Raw genomic sequence first — 25775 nt, 5'->3', positions numbered from 1 at the left:
CATAAAGGGACAGGAAGTTGTGAATTTCAATGTTAAAGCTTCTATTATAGAGTTCATGTTAGAATTTTCACTAAGAGACTATTGACTGTTTTCTGTGTAAAATATTAGGATACCTTATTTTTTAAAAGTAGAAACGTCTGACTGCCAGAGTGTTGTCATCAGAGGCAGGGCTGATGTCGGAGACACCTCTCATGTGCTTTCCTCAGTGAGGCCCCTGCTTCTTTTAGGGAAATATTTCCCCCTCATTTGAGCCACTAACACTTTTATGTGCTTTTTTTAAAAAACATACTGCAACAGGAAATCCTCTTTCGTATTGTGCACTGGTGATTTTGTCAACTGAAATAAAAACACACAGTGTGAGAGCTGTTTCAGTTTTATTACTGAGGACTGTAGCGCAGGAGAAGGCGTCCCAGAGTTGGCCCTCCAGAGAGGCGAGGGTGGAGGTCAGCATGTATGTAATTGTGAAGAAGAGGTACATGCGAGCAAGCACACAGCTTGGTAGAAGGTTGCTACCAGTCGAGAGGCACAGATACCTCAATTCATTATTTTAGTGCTTTTCTAAGTATGGGAAGATGCAAGAAATTGGCTTCATAAAATTTCCTGAAAATATCTAACCATCCGAAGGCCCATTCTGCTAGTTTTCCCAGAGCACAGAGTGCCTCATTCCTGATCTCTGCTCCTTCCAGGGTATGTTGAAAGTCAGCGACTGCAGTGGCCAATAACTTAGTCCTTGTAGAGCCAGATGGCGAGTGACATCCTTCAGTTGGCAGTTTGATAACATATTTTCTCCCTTAAGTGCTGATGTACGTATCTTTGGTACAGTATATGCAGCATACAGTGCCAGGAAGGGGAGTGAATCAGGCTAGGCACACCAGGGGTTTCATGGTTGGGTACGTGAATGAATGAATGAACATGCATTCCGCCACCAGAAAGAGCAATTCCAATAGGAAACTATCATTACATATGGCAAGTGGAATACAGTTGGATTAACAGAAAAGCTAGAAACATAAGCATTGTGAAATGGCCTTTTTATACTTAACCCTTTTCTACATGACTGCCTTGAATAGAACTCAGTACCACGGAGCCCCATCCAGCTTCCACTATCGGAGCGGCCCCTGCCGTGATGGCAGCAGCCAACAGACAGCATCTCTGGTTCCTGTAGCACCAGGCTTGAGAGCACCCAATAGCTTTCTCCTTTCTAAATTTTTTTTCCTTTCCAAGCTTTATAATGTTTGAGACTCAAAGTGATGAAAAGGATAAGATATATCCAGATTGCCTCTATTATGTCTTTGCTCAGTTCAACTCCTCGTTCATGTACCTCTTTGACAAATGAACCCAGATAACAATCTTACCTTTGTGTGGCTAAGCAAAGGGTACAAGAATATACAGCTGGTCAGAAGGTGGAGCTGGGATTAGAACTCTTGTCTGGCTTTTAGTCTTTTTATGTCAGTGGTTCTGCAGTTCATGTACCAGCTAGAGCAGCTTCCCTAAGTGGGGAGACTGGCCGTGGGCAGGGAAGAGCAGGAGGAGACTCCCCTCCCCCTTCCACTGAAACCCATTAAAGTGTCTTTCACTTAATCAGCAAGATTTTGTTGTCCACGCCTGTGGATTGGAAGAAGTCAGATGAGCAACTCATGATAGCATGGTCCATGGACTTTGGAAGTTGGTAAGAGTAACTAATAGAGCAAATGCTAGGAGACTGGCTGCTTCAAATGGAAGTAGGTGATGGTCTTATAGGTAATTAGCAGGGAAACATGTAGTGTAATTTCAGGGACTGCAGTTAAACCAGCCACTAGAATCCTGAAAGTTGGAGTTTTTCAGGTTTTATATATGGGTTAGGGGAATAGGAGTAACCAGAAATTCTTGGTCCACGTGCTTAATGTTACTTTTTTGTTTCAATCAGTCTTCTTAATAAAATAGAGAACATAGCTTATTTATTTCAGACAGTTGTAAGTTTTCTTGAGAGAGGGCTATAACATGGGTAAAACATCACTCAAACTAATTAATGGGAAAATCCATGGAAGTTTGCAGAAAGTATTGCGCTATGTCATCAAAACAGCTGTTTTGTATTCACTGTGAACTTGGCGAAAGATTCTGTCCTGGGGGCTATGAAAAGATGACACATAAATTCTCAATGAGCACAAGAGGTGTTTACATTTACTGGGGAGGCTAAGATACGGGTAAAAATACCTGTGATGCAAAATATTTAAATTGGTAAATTAAATTACCATTATAGCCAGAGTAAATATTTTTAGTAATAGGAGAGAAAAATTAATTAAATGAAAATTCAGTTGTTCAAGGTTCAGGAAGCAAAACTGATTATTAAGGCATTTCAGCAACATGATAATTAGTAGGATGATTCAGTTTTGCACTAAGCCCAATTTGACCTTACAGAAATTGAAATCTCAGTCTCCTAACAAGACAGAAACTATCAGATGAGAAAAGAGCAATTATGAATTGATGCCCAGGCTCTGACAACTATTTACATAAAAGTGTGTCCTCTAATGCAGTGCAGGAGTATTTTGTCAGACAATAATGCTTGGAGGCATTAAAAAGCACCTGCTACTTTAAAAAGTTTTGCCTTGGCAGACAGGCATCAAACTGAAAATTATGGATACAAATTTCCATTGTTTGAAAACATGCTCATTAGGATAGATAAAAACAAGGGCTACTTGTCACTTACTTTCTTTGTTGTATAGTCAGTACTGTCTAATATCTGTTTCCTTTACTAAGTGTAATAGCACATAGATTGTGCTGGTGAACATTTTTATGTGTGTCTGTATTGTTAAAGAATAATCAAAGAAGACAATTTGGGCAGTACAGACTTTGACCTTTCATGAAATGGACAGTCTTCATTCTGAGAACTGCAGAATCTGGCAGAAGACGGGAAACTTTTACAGGATAAAGACTAAAGAACAAGAAAGTCAAGGATATACAATAGAGTAAAGACAGGCTCTTCAACAAGTGGTGTTGGGAAAACTGGACAGCCACATGTAAATCAGTTAAGTTAGAACACTCCCTCACACCACACAAAAAAATAAACTCCAAATGGCTTAAAGATTTAAATATAAGACAAGACACTATAAACCTCCTAGAAGAAAACATAGGCAAAACATTTTCTGACCTAAATCTTAGCAGTGTTCTCCTTAGGGTAGTCTACCCAGACAAGAGAAATAAAAGCAAAAATGAACAAATGGGACCTAATTTAACTAATGAGCTTTTGCACAGCAAAGGAAACCATAAGTGAAACAAAATGACAGCCTATGTAATGGGAGAAAATATTTGCAAAGGATGAGACTGACAGGTGCTTAATTTCCAGCATATATAAACAGCTCACATAGCTTAATAACAACAACAACAAAAACAGAAACAATCCAATCCAAAAATGGACAGAAGACCTAAAAAGCAATTCTCCACTGAAGACATACAAATAGCCAATAGGCACATGAAAAAATGGTCAGTATTGCTAATGATCAGAGAAATGCAAATCAAAACTACCATGAGGTATCACCTCACACCAGTTAGAATGACCATTACTTAAAAGTCCACAAATGATAAATGCTGGAAAGGGTGCAGAGAAAAGGGAACCCTCCTACACTGTTGGTGGGAATGTAGTTTGCTGAAACCATTGTGGAAAGCAGGATGGAGTTTCCTCAAAAGACTGAAAACAGACTTACCAGTTGATCCAGCAATCCCGCTCCTGGGCATATATCCAGAGGGAACTTTAATTCAAAAAGACACCTGCACCCCAATGTTCATAGCAGCACTATTTACAATAGCCAAGACATGGAAACAACCTAAACATCCATTGACAGATGACTGGATAAAGAAGTTGTGGTATATTTATACAGTGGAATATTGTTCAGCCATAAAAAAGAATAAAAATAATGCCTTTTGAAGTAAAAGGGATGGACCTAAGTGAAGTAAGCCAGAAAGAAAAAGAAAAATACGATATGCTGTCACTCATATGAGGAACCAAAAAAAAAAAAAAAAAAAAGAGGGAGAGACACAAATGAACTTATTTACAAAACAGAAACAGATTCACAGACATAGAAAACAATCTTATGGTTACCAGTGGGGAATGGGGGTGGGAAAGGATAAATTGGAGTTTGAGATTTGCAGATACTGACTACTATATATAAAATAGATATATAAGAAGTTTCTTCTGTATAGCACAGGGAACTATATTCAATATCTTGTAATAACCTATAATGAAAAAATATGAAAACGAATATATTTATGTGTATGTATAACTGAAACATTATGCGATACACCAGAAATTGACACAACATTGTAAACTGACCATACTTCAATAAACAAACAAAAAAGAACAAGAAAGGGGAAAAAAACATCTGATTGGCTAGGGCCACACAGTCAACCTTGTTTGAGGTGAGATGGAACAAGCATATAAGTATGGAGCCCAGAGTTGGTTTAGTGTTTAGGGATTAGCTAACTGGATGTACTGTGTTTCTGGTCAAGCAGATCATTTACAGGGACAGGGAAGTTATCTAGGGTTTGGTTTGCTGAAGAAAGAAAGAAACAAAGACAATTTGCCTAAAAAAGAAATCAAATTCCATAAGCACTAAAAGTAATTTCTTTTTGTTCTCCCCCTTGAAGAATACCTGGTTTAAACATACTTGTAATCTACAGAATGACTCAATATGCAATTTGGATTTCTGCCACCGTAATTAGTGTCTTATGCTATAAAATAGGTTACTACCAAATCTGTGGCTTATTACAACACAAATTCATTATTTCATGTTTTGTGGATGAGACTGGGTTTCCCAGGGCTGAAGTCAAGGTTTTGGCTGTACTGTTTCTTGTGGAGGCTCTGGGGATGAATCTGCTTCCAAGATCATTCGGGTTGTTGGCAGAATTAAGTTGCGTGCAGTTTTAGGACTGGAGCCCCCGTTTCCTTGTTGGCTGTCAAGGCCTTTCTTATTTTCTGGAGGCTGCCCACCTTCCGGGTTCGTGGCCCTCTTCCTCCAATTTCAAGCCAGTAAAAGAGAGTTGCATCCTTGCCTTTGGATTCACCTCCCTGCTGCCTCTCTCTCCTGCCACATCTCCTGCTTCCATCTGGGACATTTTTCTGCTTTTAAGATTCAGGTGATTAGATTGGGCCCACCTGGACCGTCCGGGTTGCTCCCCCTGCTTTAAAATAAGTCAGTTGATTAGGAACGTGATTCCATCAGCAGTGTCCTTGCTCAGCAGTACAGCACCTAGATTAGTGTTGGCTTAAATAACCAGGCAGCCTTACAGAAACCTTTTTTGTAATTTTGCCTACCATAGTCATTACCTTTTATCTGGTGATCTTTATAAGTAAATTTGAGATATTATTTAAAGACCAACACTTAATTCCTCATTCAGATACACTTGAAAAACAGACAACTTCAACATAAACTGATTATGAATATATTTCTTCCATGAAGAACTAATCATTCCTGAAAATTACCATTATTTGAAAATAAAGGCCTTTATAAACAGTGAAATCCCATTTAAGCCCAGGTGTTTGTAAGAAAATAATACATTTTTATGATTCTACCTTTTGAAAATGGTACTTAGGCAAGAAGGTATAAAGTCCCTGTTTTTTGTTCACCCCACTGTCTCGACAAATACATACATCAACTTTAAACTTTGTCCAGTTTGAAGAAGTCACAGAACTTCCCTATGTAACTTTCACTGTATATAGTGATTATTTCACCTAAATTCTTCATGCTAAACCTCAGAATGTTAAATGATTCATCCAAAGTCAAATGATTGGTACTTGGAAGCCAGCCCTTTTATTTCCTTGAATATCAAAATATTTCTTGATATAGATCAAATGTCATTAAACATAGATAATGTAAGTTTTCCTTTAATATTTACCTGCTTACAGAATTATTGGGTTAGTATTATCTTTCAAAAGTTTTTTTTTAAGATTTTTAATATTATCTTATTTGCTTTTAGTTACCTCTTTCTCTTGGATAATCAAACTTAGTGAATATATATAATATATATATAAATATACATATACACATATATTTATATATATATTGTATATATATGTTTTTCAGTTGTCAAGGTTATTAAAATGTTCCTCACTGAACCAGACTAAATCTGACAGTAATCAATCAGAACCTCTACAGGTGACCTTGTAACTAGCTATGTAACTTGCTAAATGTTTTACTTCAGCTACTAATAAGTTTAACAAAAAGACCAAAAAAAGTCGTGTCAATGCAAAGTTTAATCAGATGTTTCTTTTCCTTGAAATTCTAAGTTGTTTTTGTTTTTTGTTTTTAACTAGAAAGTGGTGTATGAGCTTTTCTATATGGCTATGTTTCTTTTTTTTTTTTTTTTTTGAGTAAAGGTGGATTTATTCAGAGAGATACATTGAAAGGCACGAGAAAGGCCATGAGGTGTGGGGGTTGGGTGCTCAGATTAAAAGTAGGTACACACTCCATAGACAGAGTGTGGGCCGTCTCCGTCTCCAAAGAGGGAGGGAGAGGGGACAGCCTATGTTTCTTTTATCTGCAGCTTTAAAAAAATTATGTGATGATGATCTTTCCAGTATTTTTAGATACTTTTAGCTCTTATGACACCTAACATTTTAGATATTACAGACTTATATAATCAAATCATGTGCAATTTTTGTTTTTCCTTTAAAAATGAAGATTGTTACTTCACATCCTTTTTTGTTCACTCATCCATTTATCTGGTGTTTATTGGGCAACTATGTTGTGTCGGGGACACACAATAAAAAACATGAAATTCCCACCCTCATAACATTTACATTCTAATGTGGAGATAAATAAGAAACAGAGGGAAAAAAATCCTTTCTATTTCAGAAAGTTTAAGTGCTGGAACAAAATAAAGCGGTGTAAACAGGGAGAGAACAAAGGCAGGGTGGCAGGTGTGCTGTTTTACAGAGGAGGTGGGGAGGGGTGGATGGATCCGGTGCAGACACCTGAGTCCGGGGAAGAGCTGGGGGAGGGGCTTCATGGGTAGAAGGTGAGCAGGTGCGAGTCCTGAGCCCAGAGTGAGCCTGGAGGCATGAGGGAGCAAGCAGCCGAGTCGGCTGCACAGGGAAGGTGATAGAAAGCTCAGAGAAGAGCAGGCCCAGCCCTCACATTTCAGGATGGGGCTAGAGTCCAAATGAAGGTTCCAGATCACATGCCTAAAATTAAAAAGTTCTAAATCAAGCTGCAGTCACGGCCTGGCCAGCATCCCTACCTCACGACCTGGAGGTTGAAGGGGGCTTTTCTCTTTGGCCAGGCTTGGGGCCTCTGAGCCTGGTTGAGAGCACTGATGAGTTGAGGCTGGGCAGAGGGGAACCTGGGGTGGTACTCAGGATGCCTGGATGGTCACTAGACCCAGTTGAATCCAAGCAAGAACCTGACCTGGTCCATCTCCGCAGAGAGCCGGAATAGGGTAGGTTTTCCTCGCCATGCCAAATTTTTCTGACTTGGGATTTCTAGGCTGCTTGAAAAGCCTTCCACTTACCTCATCCCAGAGGAGGCAGCTCTGGTCTCTGGAGTACCTGGCGTCTTGGATGACTTGGGAGACCTTCAGCTTTAAACACAGGTAGGCGGTTTTTTCCTCTATCATGCATCTTCATCTGGCACGTCTTCTGTAATTCTTGTTTGACAGTTAAACTTTCAAAAACTGTTCTAAAGGGACAAAAAGAAAAAAAAATCCTTGTGTTTTGATATCTGTGAAAAACATCACTTACTAATATGCAGGAGGCTCCGAGGGTGGACTGAAGGTGAGGGTTGAGAGATTGTCAGGGCCAAGCCTCCTAGAGGTTTTAAGGCTGTGTTAGAAATTCAGATATTTATCTTCACGCAGTAGAACATGTTTGGAGGGTTGACTCTAGACTTAGATTGAAAGTCTGTTTGTAGGGTTCCGCCAGTCGAAATGTTTCCTCATTGTGAGTTGGCAAATTGCATGTTTCTTTTCTTGCAATCTCGACTTCATTCTCAGTGAATTGTGCCATTGTATCTTTGGTGATTATAGGCTGTGAACTCATCCTAGGTGGGACTTCATCTGTGGATATATTTTTTTTTCCAAATTTTGGAGCAATATCAAACTTAGAAAAACGTTAGAAATCTGGCCCAAATAAAACTTCTCATTTTTTCCCCAACTATCTGAGAGTAGATTGTCAAAATCAAACTCCATTAATTCCAAATACTTTATATTTCCTACAAACAAGAGTATTGTGTGTAACCACAAAATAACCATCACATTCAGGAAACTAACATTTATGCAGTACAGCTGTTGAGACTCCGAAGGCTCCATGGAACTAGACTTTGGAGAGGTTGCAGTTATTTGTAGGGATAAAGATCATCTATTGACATTGGAGTGAGCGGCTGAAGTAAAGACTATTGAAGGAGAGTAATTAATAGAACTGATAGGCCCCAGTTTGAAAGGTTTATCTGCACCTGTGTTGAAATCATTTATGACTGGTAATTCTGGTAGAGCTAAAAGGGGAACCAGAAGAAACAATCTAGGGGTTAGATAGGTAAAAGAAAAATTGTGGAGTAGTTGGTAACAGAATATGATAACATGGGATTCAGGGTTGAATGTTGTTGTCATTGGAGACGAGAGAATGTTTTAAAAATCTGTGAAGGGGTATCATGGACAGCTAGATCATCTCCACTCCCAGAGGAACAGAACTGTGCAGAGAAGATACAGCTGCTGCCTGACAGGCCCCCAGGGAAAGCCAGGCCTTCAGGAGAAAGTGGGGATTATCTTGAACAAGAAGGTGACAAGAATGATTGTGTCCTTGACTTAAATGACTGCAATCTCAAATGTGCTTTGAATATTATATTCAAAACTTTTTGTATTTTGTATTGAGAGGGTTTAAAATTTTTTTTTAACTTTTCAATTTAATTGAAGTCAGCTACAGTGTCTCAATTTCTGGTGTACAGCATAATATCCCAGTCATACATACATATATGTACATATATTTGTTTTCATGTTCTTTTTCATTAAAGGTTATTACAAGATACTGAATATAGTTACCTGCATTATACAGAACAAATTTGTTTTTTAATCTGTTTTTATATAGAGTACTTAATATTTGCAAATCTCAAACTCCCAATTTATCCCTTCCCACCCCCGTTTCCCCAGGGACCATAAGATTGTTTACTATGTCTGGGAGTCTGTTTCTGTTTTGTAGATGAGTTCATTAATGTCTTTTTTCTTTTTTAAAATGCCACATATGAATAATATCGTATGGTATTTTTCTTTCTCTTTCTGGCTTACTTCACTTAGAATGATGATCTCCAGATCCATCCATGTTGCTGCAAATGGCATTATTTTATTCTTTTTTACAGCTGAGTAGTATTCCATTGAATAAATATACCACAACTTTATCCAGTCATCTGTCAACGGACGTTTAGGTTGTTTCCATGTCTTGGCTGTTGTAAATAGTGCTGCTGTGAACATTGGGGTGCATGTATCTTTTCAAATTAGAGTTCTCTCTGGGTATACCTAGGAGTGGGATTGCTGGATCATATGGTAAGTCTGTTTTTAGTCTTTTGAGGAGTCTCCACCCTGTTTTCCATAATGGCTACACCAAACTACATTCCCACCAACAGTGTAGGAGGGTTGCCCTTTCTCCACACCCCTTCCAGCATTTATCATTTGTGGACTTTTAAATGATAGCCATTCTGACTGAGGTAATACTTCATTGTAGTTTTGATTTGCGTTTCTCTGATAATTAACAATATTGAGCATTTTTTATGTGCCTATTAGCCACTTATATATCTTCACTGGAGAGTTGCTTGTTTAGGTCTTCTGTCCATTTTTGGGTTGGGTTGGCTTTTTTGTTATTAAGTTGTATCAGCTGTTTATATATTCTGGAAATTAAGCTTTTGTCAGACTCATCATTTGCAAATATTTTCTCCCATTCCATAGGTTTTCATTTTGTTTTGCTTATGGTTTCTTTTGCTGTGCAAAAGCTTATAAGTTTAATTAGGTTTCATTTGTTTGTCTTTGCTTTCAATTTCTATTGTCTGGGTAGACTGCCCTAGGAGAACATTGCTAAGATTTATGTCAGAGAGTGTTTTGCCTTGTATTGAGAGGTTTTTACGATATCTAGATTGCCTTGTTTTCAGAAGTTTTCTGAAGTTGTGGGCAGGGAGGAGAGAGAGAAGAGAGAAAGGGGGAGAAGTGGGGAAAGGAGGGAGGGAGGAGGGTTTCTTTATAGAAATAGTACCAAGGAGTAGAACTAACTGCATTTTATTCAGAGCCCTAAAATTCACTGTATATTTGGGACATGAAGTTACCCAGGATTTTTTTTTCTTCTCATTTTCCTTTAACTCCAGACTGTCAATCAAATCCTGTATTTTCCATCTCCAAAAATTACCTGCAGTCAGCTTCTCTCCGGCTCTCACCTGCCTCCACTCTAGTCTAACCAGCAGCATCACTTGCATTTGTACTGTTCTCCCTGACTCCAATTTTAACAGCTTCAATTTATTCTCCACATATTAGGCAGCTTCATAAAAACACATCAAATTATGTCACTTCTTGGACTTAAACCCTTCAACTGCTTTCCACTCTCCTCAGGATGAATTTAAAACTGTACCAGAGATAGTAACTTATTACGTGAAATGTCTGCCCACTTTTCCAGCATCATTTCTTGCCGTTTCTCCATAGCCTGTAACAATCCAGCCACATGGACTTCCTGTCAGCTTTTAATCTATTCCAGACTCTTCATAGTACAAAAATTGTCACACATTTTCCTTTCCTCTCTGCTCCTTCCTCCCTCCAACACACATATACATACCCGACCCCGTTCTATTCATGACTCATTCCTTTGCATACTTCTGGGTCCCTTTTTACATGTTGCATTGTTTGAGGGGTCTTTGTTTACTATTCTTTCAGTCAGTTATTGGGTTATTCTCTACCTCTGCATTCAGTGTGTTTTCTTCATAACAGATCTCTCTCTCTCTCTCACACACACACACACATTTGTTATGTGATTTATTTATTGTCTATTTCCCAAGAGGAATATGCTAGCAAAATGCAGAATCCATATGTGTTTCATTAGTTAACAAATGCCTGCTACCTGGTACTTAATACACAGTTACTGAATGATTGAGTGAATTATTCAGTCATCTAGGTAGGAGGACTATTTGATAAGGCTTGATTACTATTATAAATAGAGTAGAAATAGAAATATGTGTTTATTCATTTACTTATTTACTATACTTGTAACAATGTTTGTTAAACCCTTCTTGACAATGTGTAAAGCATGTGAATGAGTGAATTTTGAGCCTCCGCCTCTTAGTATCTCACAAAAATTGTTAGGTTCTGAGCCCAAGAGGTATTAAAATATTTATCAGAAGTAGGTAAGTTTAGATGTCTTGGCTTGGACTTACAGGTTTGAGGTTTGAAGTCTGTGGTCCAGAGATGGATAAAATGACTGATACTAATCTGTGTAAAGAGAAATGGTGACATCTTATGACAACTGATATTCATTAGCCAGGAGAATCCAACAAAGGGACATGAGTTACGGCATTACAGACATACCTAGCTGCATGCATACCTAGTAACAAGGTACGTAAGTCATGATTATTGATTAAAACAACGAAGGTGAGCTCTAGTTAACTAAGAAAAAAAGAAATGATGGCAGGGTTATTGAATGGCCAGTCTGAATGGTCAGCGATCTGGAGAACGTGGCTTAAGAAACCAGGAAGAATTGAATAAGCCTAAGGCCTTGAGAACAAGCCAGGGTCATGGAGCAGGATATCAGGTGGTCACCACTGGTGAGCAGCTCCTGTTGCATCACTGTGGGCTTAGCCTCCAGTCCCCTGGAACATCTTTGCCTGGTTCTGTCCAGTTTTGCAAAATCTAGTCCCTCAAGCTGATTCTTTTTTGCAAGACCTGCTTGCTTGCCTTCTGTTTTGGTAAAGGAAAGGGGCTCTTGACTCTCACCAAAGCAAAAAGATAATGAGTGCTTTCCCCATAAATAGACACTAGCAACCTTCAAATGAGAACTGTTCACTGCATACATTACAATATTTCTGCCTTTTTGATCAGTAAAATTGTAAGAACTGGGTAACTTATTTGCATTGGCACTGATTAGTTTCACATGAAATTTTTAGCCAGCATTGACTGGGCTTGGACACTTACCATTAAGTTCCCAAGACTGCAGCTGTCAAGGTACCAAACCCCAAGGCTTGTATTGATTTCTCCTCCCCATAGGAACGCACAGTGAAATATCTGCTAATCTTACACTTTACTTTCCTCAATAAATATTCGGAGTAGCTACCACATGCCTAATTAAAAAAATTCCCTAATTGGCGAAGGCCACTGATTGATGATCCAGTTTTGTAAAGTACCAGTTGTTCATAGTATAAGAGAGCCGAGCCCTGCAGAAATAATAGCCCAAGTTGGACACATGGGTCTAGCTTTTATGATGGTCAAATGGATGAGAAAGATTATAATGGTACCTAAACATCTGCTGAAACTAACTGTATCAATGATCTGTGAACCAAGCCATGCTTTTGTGATGGACTGTTACCACTTCAAAGACATAATTATGGCTGATGAGATCAAACATTTACTTTTTTAAAAGAACACCTGAGTATAAAATTATACATTGCCCTATAGCATTTAGGATCTTATCAAGGAGAACCATCTTGCCTTCAAAAATAAAAATTAAATGGAGCAGATATGACTCAAAACGCACTTACCATGTGATACTTTTCCATAGCATGAGAGAAGTTCACGGGATTTGCAGTTTGCAAATATTGCTTCTTAATAAAGCATAACAGTTAGTTGTTTCAGGTCTGAAGGAACCACATAATAGGCATAAATCAGATAAATGCTCTTTTACCCTGGAGCCCTCTTCAGGGGATATCTATCGATGGAGATCTGTGACAGTGGACACACTCCAGTAGCTCATGAATCTTATCTGCTAAATATAGTAGGCAACGGAGTCAAAGATCAATAAAAAGATTAATGGTTTTAATTACCCCTACATAACCAGTTGTGGGTAAAATTTTACTTGCTACTTTCACTGAGGGTAGCACACCGCAGTCAGCGTTCCAGTGAAGCTAATTTGACTTTCTGCTTGGTAAATTGCTCATTGACAGTCCTGTAATGAGTCTGCTCTGTGTGTGACTGAATACTGAACAAGCTTCCGCTTTCTAAAATCAGGGGGAAAAGGCCATAAAACTGATGAATGACCTATAAACAATTTCCTTGTGAAAAATACTAGGAAATAAGACAATCTTCAGGGAAAAGTTTCCCTGCTTAAGCCGTATGGAGCAAGCAAAATAGTACCAGATCAGTGTTGTATTTATGGAGCTGCATGAGCTATTCTGACACTGACAAACATCTTCTGAAGATGCATGGAGTAACCGACAAATTATTTTCTTTTTGACAAAGGACAGAGACAACTTTAATGTGTGTGATTTGATTATGATTATTGATGTTTAGAGAGGAAACTACTTCACAGCCCGTGTATGTATTTGTAAATCCACACACAAGAATAAGTGGGGCTCTGAAAGGTTTCCAGCAGTTCTTTTTAAATAATGCCCTGGTGAGCCCTGGGCTTTAGTGTCATATTTCCGGGTTTGCACATCTATACAAGGAATCAAGACATTGCGTCGTAATATCAAAGATCCCTCAAGGAAGAGTGAGCAGAATCACGGGTATAACTTTTTGTTTTTTATTTTAGTTTTAGTTTTGGTGGTTTGAAGAATGGATGTTGCTTTTTTTTTTTTTAGAAAAATATTCATCTTGAAACTATTCATTTTACTACATTTGTCTGACTGTGTAATTTGTATTAGCTGTCCTCTTCTCAATTAGCATTATTAGAATGTTCTCAATATAACTCTAAATTAGGTGGTGAAAATCAAGTATTAATGAGCTATTGAATACAAATGTTCTGGAATGCCTGTGCTGGGGATGTGAGTTCTGAGGGCCACTCAAGCCACAGTAATGAAAGACCAGGGGATTCTATTAAGCCAGTGCATAAGTGTGAGATTTTTTTTATACCATGTTAAAGGAAAATAAAGATATTCCATAGAGCAATTCAGTTATTTCCAAACCAGACTATCTTGGTTTATTTGCTCAGTGAACCTGCTGATAGCGTGTGACATGGATGTAAAACTGGTCCCTCTGAAACTGTTCTTTATTTCTGAGGACAAGAAATAAGTATCTGCAGTAGAGGCATGAAAGTATTCAAAGGGAAAGAATAGCAAACAAAAATATTCCATGAAAAAAACATTTAGAGAATATTTGTATAACTACTGTACTACAATTAAATCGTTTAAGGAAAAAATTGAGCAGAAAATGTTCATTTGCAGAGAAAAATGTACACTATTAAACATGTTGTGTATCAGTGAAATCGTTCCAAAATACATAAGTTACATATTGGCAGACTAAAATAGAGAAATAGACATTCATAGTGGGAGACATTTAGCAACACAACATGAAGTGGAATTAGATTAAAAAAAAAAAAACAGTCCTGGTGATCATATAAAGGAAACTATTAGGAAATACATATTATGAACAAATATGGAAGTAAAATCATATACAAGGCCAAAATCTTAAGTTCTTAAGGGGAAATAAATTTTAAAATATTAAATAACCCAAATATTCTGAAAAACTGTAAAAATTCTAAGTGAACCACTCCAGAAAATAATTTTGAACCATTTATAAAATAACTTTGAAATTAAAAAATTCTCCAAGATGAGTAACAATGAATGTGTCTCAATCACAATTTTATGCCAACATTAAAAAAGATAGGAAAAAGTCTGACAATTAATTAGTAAGCTAAGCACTGAATTAAATAGGTTCAAAGTAGTCATAGAATAACCTTCAGTAATGTCAAAGGTAAGCATGAGTAGAAATGAAAGTAATATATAGTAGAGAAAAACCACAAAGCTAAAAGTTGGTTTTAAGACTAATTCAACTGAAAAGCTTGAGAATATCTTATAAAAAATAAAACAGATGTTAGAAATAAACAATATTAGAATTGAAAAGTTGACATAAATGTGTACATATATGCATACATTCAGCAGAGATTATGTGGTTAGTTTGTTAAAAATTATATTTGAAATTTGAAATTTACATAAGATAGAAGTATTCTTTAAAAAGTGAACCTTTGCTCAAAAAAATAGAAAATCTCAATAAAAACAACCGTTAAAACTATTCAATTGCAGGTAAAGTATATTTTGACCTCAAAGTGTTTTAAAACAGTACCAGACCCAGAGATTTTACAGATGATTTCTACCAAAAATAGGTAGTTACAATTTCAAAGTTAATTTTTTTAATTGGAAGAAAGAAACTTTTCAAATTTTATGTGTCCCACATAGCCTACATATCAAAACTAACAAAGACAATATGATGCCAGAAAAATACAAGTTATTTCATTGAATACAGATGAAAACACATTTATAACAATACAAGGTAAAATAATGTGTATTAAAATAGGGCAGGACCAAGTTGCCTTTATCTTTGCTAGTGCCAGATTGGTTTAAATGTAAGGAAATCTATAGTGTAATTAGCCACAATAGTCACATTAATACATTAAATTAACAAACAGGGATGATCATTTCACTGGATGTAGTAAAAACATTAAATAAAATTCAGCATCCATCCATAATAAAATAAATTCATAGCTAAATCAGAATAGAGGAGACTTCTGTTCTGAAGGTTAAATGCCAAACATACATTAAGCATCATAATGATGAAGGTTAAAAGAGTTAGTTTTAGATTAGCTAAATAATACCTGCTATCACTCTATGAGTAAGAGAGTAAAAGCTCAATATACACAAGTCAATTATATTCATTTTTATATATCCTCAGGAAAATGTTAAAAAATGTAAGATTTTAAAATGCCACTTAAAATGATAACTACCTATATAAAATAAGGTATCTAAATTCACCAAAAGATGTATTAAAATTGAATTACTATTAAATCTTCTTTGAAAGACATAAATTCTGTGCTATCCAGCCTCTGAAAAGGACCCAGTGATCCCTTCCTCTTCATAAATATGTGTCATAGTCCATGGCTTCATTTACCAGGGGAAGTCTTTGTGACCAATGTGTATGGTAGAGCTGCTAGTATGTTTCCTCCAAGTTTCGATTATAAGAGACCTTGGCTTCTGTCTTAGGTAATCTCTTGCTTTCCCTCTTGGATCACTTATCCTGGAGAAAGCAAGCCGAGACATTGTGAGTAGCCCTATGGATACATGAGGGTATAAAATGTGCAGCCAATAGCCTGTTAAGAACTGAGACCTACCATCAACCATATATGTGATCCTGGAAGCAAACTTTCTAGCCACAGTCAAGCTTTGAAATAGCTTCTGTTCTGACTAGTAGCTTAACTGCAACCTAGTAAAAAGCTCTGAGTCAGAACCACCAGCTAAGACACTCTTGATTCCTGATCTTCAGAAACTATATAAGATAATAAAGATTTGTTGCTATAAGATGCTACATTTTGAGGTGTGTTGACTGGGACTGATCATGCATTTGTAAGCAGCTGATAAGTTGAGTTTCTCATTTCCATGTCTGGAAGTAGGCTTGCTATTGATACACATGATGGAGTTAACTATGCCTCTTATCATTTAGCTGGTTAGCCCTGGTTTGTTCTGGTGGTGGCAGGCACAAGTTCTCAAAGAGTAGTGCTTGCACGAAGTCTTGCAGACGTCAAGACTTATACAAGCGTTTTGTAAGACTGTGCTTTGTGGTTTGTTTGTTTGTTTTAAACACCAATATATTACAGTTCTCTAGAGAATCAGCACCTATGTATGTGTGTGTGTGTGTGTGTGTATTGATGGATTGACTGGGAATGGTTCATGCAGTGATGGAGGCTGGCAAGTCTACATCTGCAGCGTGGCCAGCAGTCTGGAGACCCAGGGAAAATCTTGTGTTGTAGTTCAGGTTTAAATTCTCCCTTCTGCAGAATTCTCTCTTGCTCTGGGGAGGTCCATTTTTTGCTCTATTCAGATTTCAACTGCTTGGATAAGGCCCACCCTCCTTATGGAGTACAATCTGTCTACTCAAAAACCACTTATTTAAATGTTAATCTCATACAAAAACACTCTCACAGAAACAGCCAGGATAATGTCTGACCACCTGTCTGGGCACCATGCCTCAGCCACGATGACACAGATCATTCACTGTCACAGTCAAACTGGTCAAGAAAACCTGATGTAGTGAAATGCAGATTCTTCCTCTTCATGAGAAGAGTTAAAAATCTCATTGCAAAAGCATACACCATACAGGAATGGGAAAATGGCTGTCCAGTTTTTGGACAATATGCCACAGAATGGCAGATGATTCAGTGTTAGGGTTATGTCTGAGGAAGAACAGGAGGGTGAGCAGAGAGGATGGAGCCTGCGGGTACTGGTATCTGGGTGGTAAATATATGAGTGCTTGTTGTATTGTGCTTTAGACCTTAAATATTCATAACTATGAATACTCACATGTAAGCATATTGTGATACTGATATTGTGATTTATAAAAAGAAATGTGTATCTGGCACAGAGCTCCTAAACCCACTGGAATTTCCTAAGTGATGAGAGATAAAGGCATCTTTTGTTATGTCAGTGAGGTGACTTTGGGAAAGTGCCTAGGTAACCTAAGACTGGAGGTTGGTTGCCAGGGGAGCGAACCACACCGTAAGATGGTGAGAACTTCCAGTCCTCCCTCCCCAACCTTCAGGGAGAGGAGAGGGCCTGGAGGTTGAATCAATTACAGGGGCCAGTGATTTAGCGAATTATGCCTATGTAACGAAGCCTCCATAAAAGCATAAAAGAACGGGGTTTGGAGGACTTTTGGGTTGGTGAACACATGGAGATTTGGGGAGGGCAGGGCACTGGGAGAGGACGTGGAAGCCCCGTGCCCTTTGCTTATACCTCACCCTATTCATCTCTTTCATCTGGCTGTTCTGAGTTTATACCGTTTTATAATAAGCTGGTACTCTAGTAAGTAAAATGTTTCTCTGAGTTCTGTAAGTACTCTAGCGAAGTAATCAAACCCAGGGAGGGGGGTCTTTGGACCATCCAACCTATGGCTGGTTGGTCAAAACACAGGGGACAACCTGGGTTGAAACTGGCATCTGCAGTGATGGAAGGGTGGGGACCCTCTTCTAGGGCTGAACCTTTAACCTGTGGGATCTGATACTGTCTCCAGGTGGATGGTGTCAGAATTGAGTTGAATTGTGGGACAACACCCAGCTAGTGTCCAAAAGTTTCTTGGTAGTGTGGAGGAAAACGCCCAATATAAAAATTACTGACTAGAATTGTACATCTCTACATATGTGTGAAATTTAAAATCAAAACGTCATGGTCTGATTACCCTTTCATAATACTGTAGGAAAGTTTGGATCTTAGATTAGGCTATTTCAGGTATTATGGCTTGTTCAGAGTTTGTATTATGAAGGTAAATCCTGTATTTGCAGCATATTTTTGTACATATTAAAGTAGAGTTTCTGTCGCATGCAGAGGCCTTTGTTTTCAAGTCACATTAATGCAGCCTCTGTACTTAGAAATAGCTAATCTCAATAGAGACAGAACACATGTGTGCACATGGTATTTTGCTGTCCTTTCTTTTTTTTTAAGTTTGTTGCTTTATGAAATATTGAGGATAATTTTTCACAGAGACACTGCCTCTCCTAATTAGATGACTGGTTCGAAACAGGCACATTTAAAAATAAGAAATAGTGACATATTACTGAGACATTCTTGTTGAAATCAGGTGCAAGTGTATAAAACCTAGATTGCACGTACGTAGATTATGTGACATTGATATTGGAATACTTAAGACAGAAAGCATTTGGTTCTTTTGAGGTAAATTGATGTGAACCAAAATGTGATTAAATGGCCAGAGACGGTGCTTATTTTGTGCTTGCCTTAATAACTAGAGACTGCATGCCATTATGAATGAGACTAACTGGTGGCAGGATGCTCTGTTTCAACCACTGACTTGCAGGAAGACCTAAGCAAATCACTCAGCTTTCAGGGCCATGATTCCCCCATTTCTGGAATCAAATTTCTGATCTGATCTTTCTCTCAAAGAGTCTATGGATTATGATTTTTCATTCTTACGAAAAGATTAACTTTTCTACTTTGTGATTAGGTGTCATATCACTCACTTCTAATCAGAAAATGGTTTTCACTGTAAATAGCAAGGTATTTTACTCCTAATTTTCTAGCATTTAAAACTCAGATGGTACTCAGGGTAGTTGTAGATAAGTTACCACTCCTGGGGATCTGTCATTGATTTATTTTTCACGCACACTATCTCTTATGAAGCTGTGAGAATTTCTGAAATTCTGTGATTCTTTTCAAGTTATTTAAAGGTGGATGCAAGTGAAACCAAGGTGTGTACCTTTTTGTGTTTTTCACATCATAGTCGTAATTTCATCGTATACAACTTTGTTGGGTGGATGAAAATTGCATACTCATTCTTCCATCCAGTGTATTTGCTGGGCAAACAATTAGAATTCTGTTTTATACTACAGTGTTGTGTTTACAACCTATGTATTCTAAACTTAGAGAAGTTTTTTTTTTCCCCTTCTGGGGAGGAAATACATCCTTGAAAAAAATTTTTAAATGTGTTCTTAAAAAAAAAAAGTGGAAAGGTAAAGTCAGTATTGAAATACTGTGGTCCAAGAGTGATTGCAACATGCTTTGGGATAAAGACAAGAATATAAACAGTTAAATCTGAGCACATAACCTTCCAAAGTATTTGGAATGAGAGGTTGTATTATATAATAGGTAAGAACCTGGACACCATAGCCAGAGTGCCATTACAGGGCTTAGAATAGTGCCTTACATATAACAGTCAGCCATGCATGTGTTTGCCAAATCGATGTCCAAATGGCCTCACTCATTGGCAGAATGAAGCTTTGTGATAATTCTTGCATCTAAAATAAACTCTACTCTGATGTGTAAAGCAAAAATATTGAAAGATAAACAAGTAAAAGTTTATCAGCCTGTATGAATCATTTGTTTTGACATACTTTGTTTGAATGTATACAGTCAAAACTACTCTAAGAAATAGCTGCAGAATAAACAGAAATGTACCCATGTGGGTTAATGCTCTGTAACTGCCCTAGTTATGACAGCTGGCATAGTCTGGAACAAGGCTTTCCTTACCTCATAATGACTGACTTGCACTCAAAGGGAAAGTTTTATGTTCCTTTTTCATTATTTTATACTACCCAGAATAAATACAACTTAATAGACCTGGCTGTTAAATAAAGCATTTTGATCACAGACCTAGTGACAAAGATGAACGTCTGCCTGAGACACATTTACAGAATAATCACGGGGGTCAGTGACCAGGGCCAAACAGGGAAAGATAGTATCTGACCTCTGCACTCTGCCACTTGTATGACATTAAACAATGGAATAATCATCAAGGAACTAAGCTTTTTAATATTTATTGAAAATATGCTACATGCTGTGTAGTATTCCAGCATTCTTGAGGGAGATGTTGCCTGTTAATTTGTGTTTAAAGGAGGGCTTCACAGGGGAGGAAAAGGCTGGAAAAGGCTCTGTGGGGTCTGATCTTCAGCCCCATACACATTGTTAGTTTCAGGTCCCATGATATGTGGATTACATAGCCCTAGAATTTTTGTGGCGGTACTATGAGTGTGATTGTATTTACTGTTGTTCTTTTAGTGATATTAATACAAGTATAAAATAATAATTCACCTGAATGATAAATTACTTCAATGAGTAGGATTCAGGGTGAGAGCAATGAGTATTGAGTTTGTATCTGCTTTGAGCCACAAGCAGAGAATATCAATATGCCTGTGTTCTGAGGAATCTGTCCTCGAAAGTTAATAAAAATAACACCAAATAAAAGATGTAGTAATTTAACCCACTGGTTATCCAAAGGCACGTCTGAAAAAAAGACTAGAATTCTCCTACTGTGGTAATAGTCGTGTTGAGAAGAGTGGAAAATAAATGTGTAAGATGCCTTGAACCCAAAGGGTAATGACTGGTGAAAGAACAAGAATTTCTGTCAGGAACTGATAATTCTGGACTCGTAATTATCGGTTTGGATGAGGATTTTTTTTAAAGTTCCTTTAAAATTAGATGAATTTTCAAAATTCTTTTTGGAGAGTTGAATTAAGGGTACATATATTTTTTCTTCAGATAATTTTCCTATATTTTCAAATTTTTCTACCACAGCTGTATGACTTTATACGTAAAATGAGCACCGTATATAAATTATTTACATTTAATATATCTGTTAATGCAGCGTAAAATTTTCCCTGTGCCATGAATGCATGTGCAGTATACCCAGATTTTGTATCATAGACCCATGAGAACAACTTTTTTTAGGAGTCTGTCAGCAAAACTACAACACAAACTTTGGCTTTGCTCTCCTTGTACCTCAGCTAGTTCTTCTGTTAAGCTCAACAGCCTGTGTAACTATAACCTAAGGTTTAAATAAATATATTGCTAGGTAAGTGTACCTGGGGTTTGGAGATAGAAATGTATAAAGGATAAAGTAGAAAATGAGGGAGGCAAAGGACTGTCTTAGCTTGAGTTCCCTGGGGGCAGAGGCTGAAACAAAGATGTGGGTGAAGGAGATTTAAGGAGGAAGGACTCCCAGGAGAAGTGGAGGATTAGTGTACCCGCTCTCGATTGAGGAGATATTGGTGGGGCATCAGCATTACTCACTAAGAGACACTTAGTAGTTGGAAAGCCTCACTTTTTGGTTTGTTTTAAAAACAACGACAACAACAGGAAAACAGGATTTCATAGAGGAAAGGACATGAACTTTTCACCCACATCTGGATGATGAATTTTAAAACCATCACTAAACTTTGCTGAATCTCAGTTTCCTCCAGTATAAAATGTCCTTGTCAGCTAGCTGTATTTCTAAAACATCTTGGAAAGTGCTTGGAGCATCCTAGGTGCTCAGTAAGTGTAAGTACTTGCCTCGTGACACCAATCACTTGTGTCAACCTTGTTTATTCCTTAAAATTAGCTTGTATTTGCAGGGTGCTTGAGAGTTTGCTAAGCTCTACATGCATTCTCTTATTTAAACTTTATAAAGATCTTCTGAGGTCAGTAGGTCATGCATCATTATCTTTTACAGATCAACAGGTACAGATTCAGAGATGGCATATGCGAGAGAAACTGTGTTAGTTAACTACTGCTGGGTAACAACTTACTCTTAAGCATAGTAGTTTAAAACACTTCACGTTTATTATCTCACAATTTCTGTGGGTCAAGAATCAGAGCCCAGCTTTGTTGAGTTCTCTGATTCAGGGTCTTTGATAAACCTGAAATCAAGATGCTGGCCCGGCTCTCTCAGAAGGCTGCAGTCGCAGTATGGGCAGGGGTCGTGGTTGTCCCAAGGTTTAACACTGGTGCACGATTCACTTCCAAGATCCCTCAGTGGCTGTTGGCAGGATTTTGTTCATTATAGTCTGGTGGACTGAGGGCCTCAGTTCCTTACTGGATGGGTCTTTCCAACATTACATCTTTCTTCATGAGAGTGAGCAAGCCAAGGACATGGGGAAAGAAAATCAGTAAGTACTGGCAAGAAAGAAATGTTCTCTAACATAATCAGTGAAGTGACCTGTCCTTTTTACTGTATTCCTTTCTTAAAAGCAAGGAAAGGTCCAGCCCACACTCAATGAAAGGGGCTTATACAAGGATGTAAATACCAGGAGGTTGGTGTCATCGTGAGGCATGTCAGAGCTGCCTACGACAGAAACCGGTTTTTTTGTTTGTTTTGGTTTACTTTTTGTTGTCTACTGTGTCAGAAATTGGGCTATTCAACGTAATCCACACAACCACCTTGATGGATACTTTTCTCTTTTTTACCTTTGGAAAAGGACAGTTTTGATTAACCAATTTTACAGGGTCACATTGCTAGTAAGTAGAACATAGGTGCCCAAATTGTAATGATGCAAATAGACTACATGGTCTGACTTCTATTAGATGTCAAGAACAGTATCTGATCCCTTCCTGTGCCTTGCACAGTGGCTTGTTTTATACAGTTAGCATCCAAAAAATAGTTGTTGAATGAAGAAAGTGAACGACAGGCTGACCAGAGGAATATTATCCTTTATTTTCTTCATTTATCTTTTTGAAACTCCAGACACAGGCAGAAAGTGGATAAAGTAAAAACAGTTATGTTTGATGAATAGTATCTTCAGTGTCCCTTCTAATTCTTCAGCATAGGATGGAGATTATTTTTCCCTTGCAAAGGCAAACTGAACTGAACTCTGTCCAATGTGTCAATGCTTATGATTGCTTTATTAGGCAAGCTTATGCCACTCATAGCTTATCAGATTTTAAATTACCATATAAATTTCCATAGTTAGACAATATAGGAGACGTCAGTTTAAAAAGCATCTAATCTTATTTTCAAAGTTAGATAAGAAACAATCAACACTTTAGAATGAAAGCAATACCCCTAAGCTGGAAAGTGAGAACCTAACAATATTATGGAGACTCATCACCATTAGCTATCACAGTCATGATACTTGCAAAATAGAAACACTGGTTTAATTAATTGTAACACCTGCAGGGTGAGAGGATCCCGAATCTGCTGCTTGATGGGGAGGTGGGGGCTGGCAGAACACATTCCAGGTTTCACTGAACAAATCTATAAATTAACCTAGAATACATGATAAAGGGAATGCAAGTTCCATTCTAATTGTGAATTCCATTCCTATGGCTATTATGCTAACAAGTGAAATTTTTTTCTTTTATTTTTACCTATCCTTTTTTTTTTAACTGAAGTATATTCAATTTACAATGTTGTGTTACTTTCTGGTGTACAGCATAGTTATTCATTTCCCTATATACGTATTTACATGTAAAACCTATCTTTTTTGATATAACTTTCACATAATTTCAAGTTCAGTCTTTTCATCAATGTACTCATTTCACCCCAGGTGGCCAGGTAGGATTCTTCATTAAATCTAAGAAAGCAACAGGGAAAAATCAATTAAATTACAAAGTAAATTTTATGTTCCATTTGGAATTTAGTAGTTGGCTAATTTCAGATTTTGTTCCGAGGCTTGGTTTTATTTGACTGCACACATGGCTTTCTGTGCTGCTAGATGGTCAGCTATTTGTGAATAGGGAATAAATCACATGTTTATTTTTCTCAAAGCATATGACATAAAATCTTGTATCTAAGCCAGGAATCACTATATTAAACAAAACATAGCTTGAGATAAATAAAAGGTTGGCATTTTTAAGAAACTTTCAGCATCCCCATAATGGAGTAAGTGAATCCAGTTGTTAACAAGGGCATAACAAAAGGACTTTGAAAATTCAGGTATTACGATAAGGAAATATATAGGAAAACGGTATTGTACAGAATAAAACAATGCTTAAATAAAAAGGCTGAACTACAAAAAATGTTTTTGCATAAAAAACACATCAGAATTCAGCTAATACTTCGGTGTTTCTCTGCCAGTTGCAGAATCATTAATTATTCAGTGATAATGGCTAATGAACATTTAAAAATATTCACCCTCACTAATAATTAAAGAAATGAAAATTAAGATAATAAAATTTGATATTCACCTATAAAATTAGCACTTTTAACTGCAACAATGCAGTGCTAAAGGATGCCAAGAAGTCACTCACACATGTACATGTGCACACACAAACAATACACATACACACATACTTTCAGCTGAAAATAACTCAAGTGCTCAATAGTACAGGAATGAATTAAGAAAATTATTTCAGCAGCAATAAACATGAAATAAACTTTAGGATGCTATTTACAATAGCATACTAAACCAAATAGAACCAAAGTGAATGAAAGATATTCAAGGCAATGAAACAAGATTGAAAGAAACTAAAGAGGACCTAAATAAATGGAGGAACATATGATGCTCATGGATTGAAATATATTGAGAGATAGAAAGAGATTAAAGGAATGGAGAAAACTTGGTAAAGATATTATCCTCAAATTGATTGATAGATTCACTAAAATCCCAGTGAAATCCCCACATATTTGTGTGGGTGTGTATTTGTGTAGAAATTGACAAGCTGATTCTAAAATTCATAGGGAAATGCAATTTCCAAAGCATTCTAAAAAAGCACAATGCACAGGACTTGCTCTGTCGTGTATCAAGACTTATTGTAAAGCTAGAATGGGTGGTATTAGCGCAAGAATAGACTAATAAGTCAGTGGAAAAGAACAGAGCCCAGAAACAGACCCATGAATATATGTATTTAGGAGAAGGGAAAAATATATTCTTATAATAAAACACAATCATTGAAATGAAGAGTATTAATTAAATGAGGGAATGCTTATCACGTGTTTGTTGGAAAAAAGCAAGATTAAAAGGTTTATCAATATGGTTTTAGCTATTTAAATTGCATGGTTATTGGGACAAAAATATCAATATCAGATACCATTTCTAGATCATAATAGGGGACTTTTTGTCTTCCTATACCTTCATGAATTTAGCAAATCACAGGTATAACTTTTTATAATTAGAAATAACTTTAATATCAGAAAATGGAAGTACAAGGTGAGAGAAACTCTTTAGACAGTGAATAATTATATTAAACAAATTATTCATTTCAAGTTATTAAATTTAGATGTGATCATTCTCATTTTTTCTCTACAATCTTAGAGAGTGTGAGAAATTGAAAGCAAATACTCAGGTATTTTAGAGGTGAATTTTGAATATACATGTCAATAATTGTGACTTTGAAGAAAGAAGCTTGGGAAGTACAACGGAAAGCAAACACTGAAATGCAAGTGACAGAGACTCAGTGACTCTATTTTCACTTTGAATATTTAACAGTGTCAAAATGCAGCTTCTA

At 37.1% G+C, this 25775-nt stretch overlaps 1 long non-coding RNA gene across 1 annotated transcript in view; it reads left to right on the top strand.

Moving 5' to 3' along the window:
• Window positions 1-6776: 6776 nt before the first annotated feature.
• The window catches only part of LOC116154760 (uncharacterized), a 147245-nt gene continuing 128246 nt past the window's right edge, over window positions 6777-25775 (top strand). The window contains exon 1 of the long non-coding RNA XR_010384826.1: window positions 6777-7560. This is a non-coding gene — a long non-coding RNA (uncharacterized LOC116154760). The remainder of the gene's footprint in view (window positions 7561-25775) is intronic.

Source organism: Camelus dromedarius, chromosome 2, assembly GCF_036321535.1.
Source record: "Camelus dromedarius isolate mCamDro1 chromosome 2, mCamDro1.pat, whole genome shotgun sequence".
Lineage (NCBI taxonomy): Eukaryota > Metazoa > Chordata > Mammalia > Artiodactyla > Camelidae > Camelus > Camelus dromedarius.
This window is presented reverse-complemented; position numbering and strand designations above follow the sequence as displayed.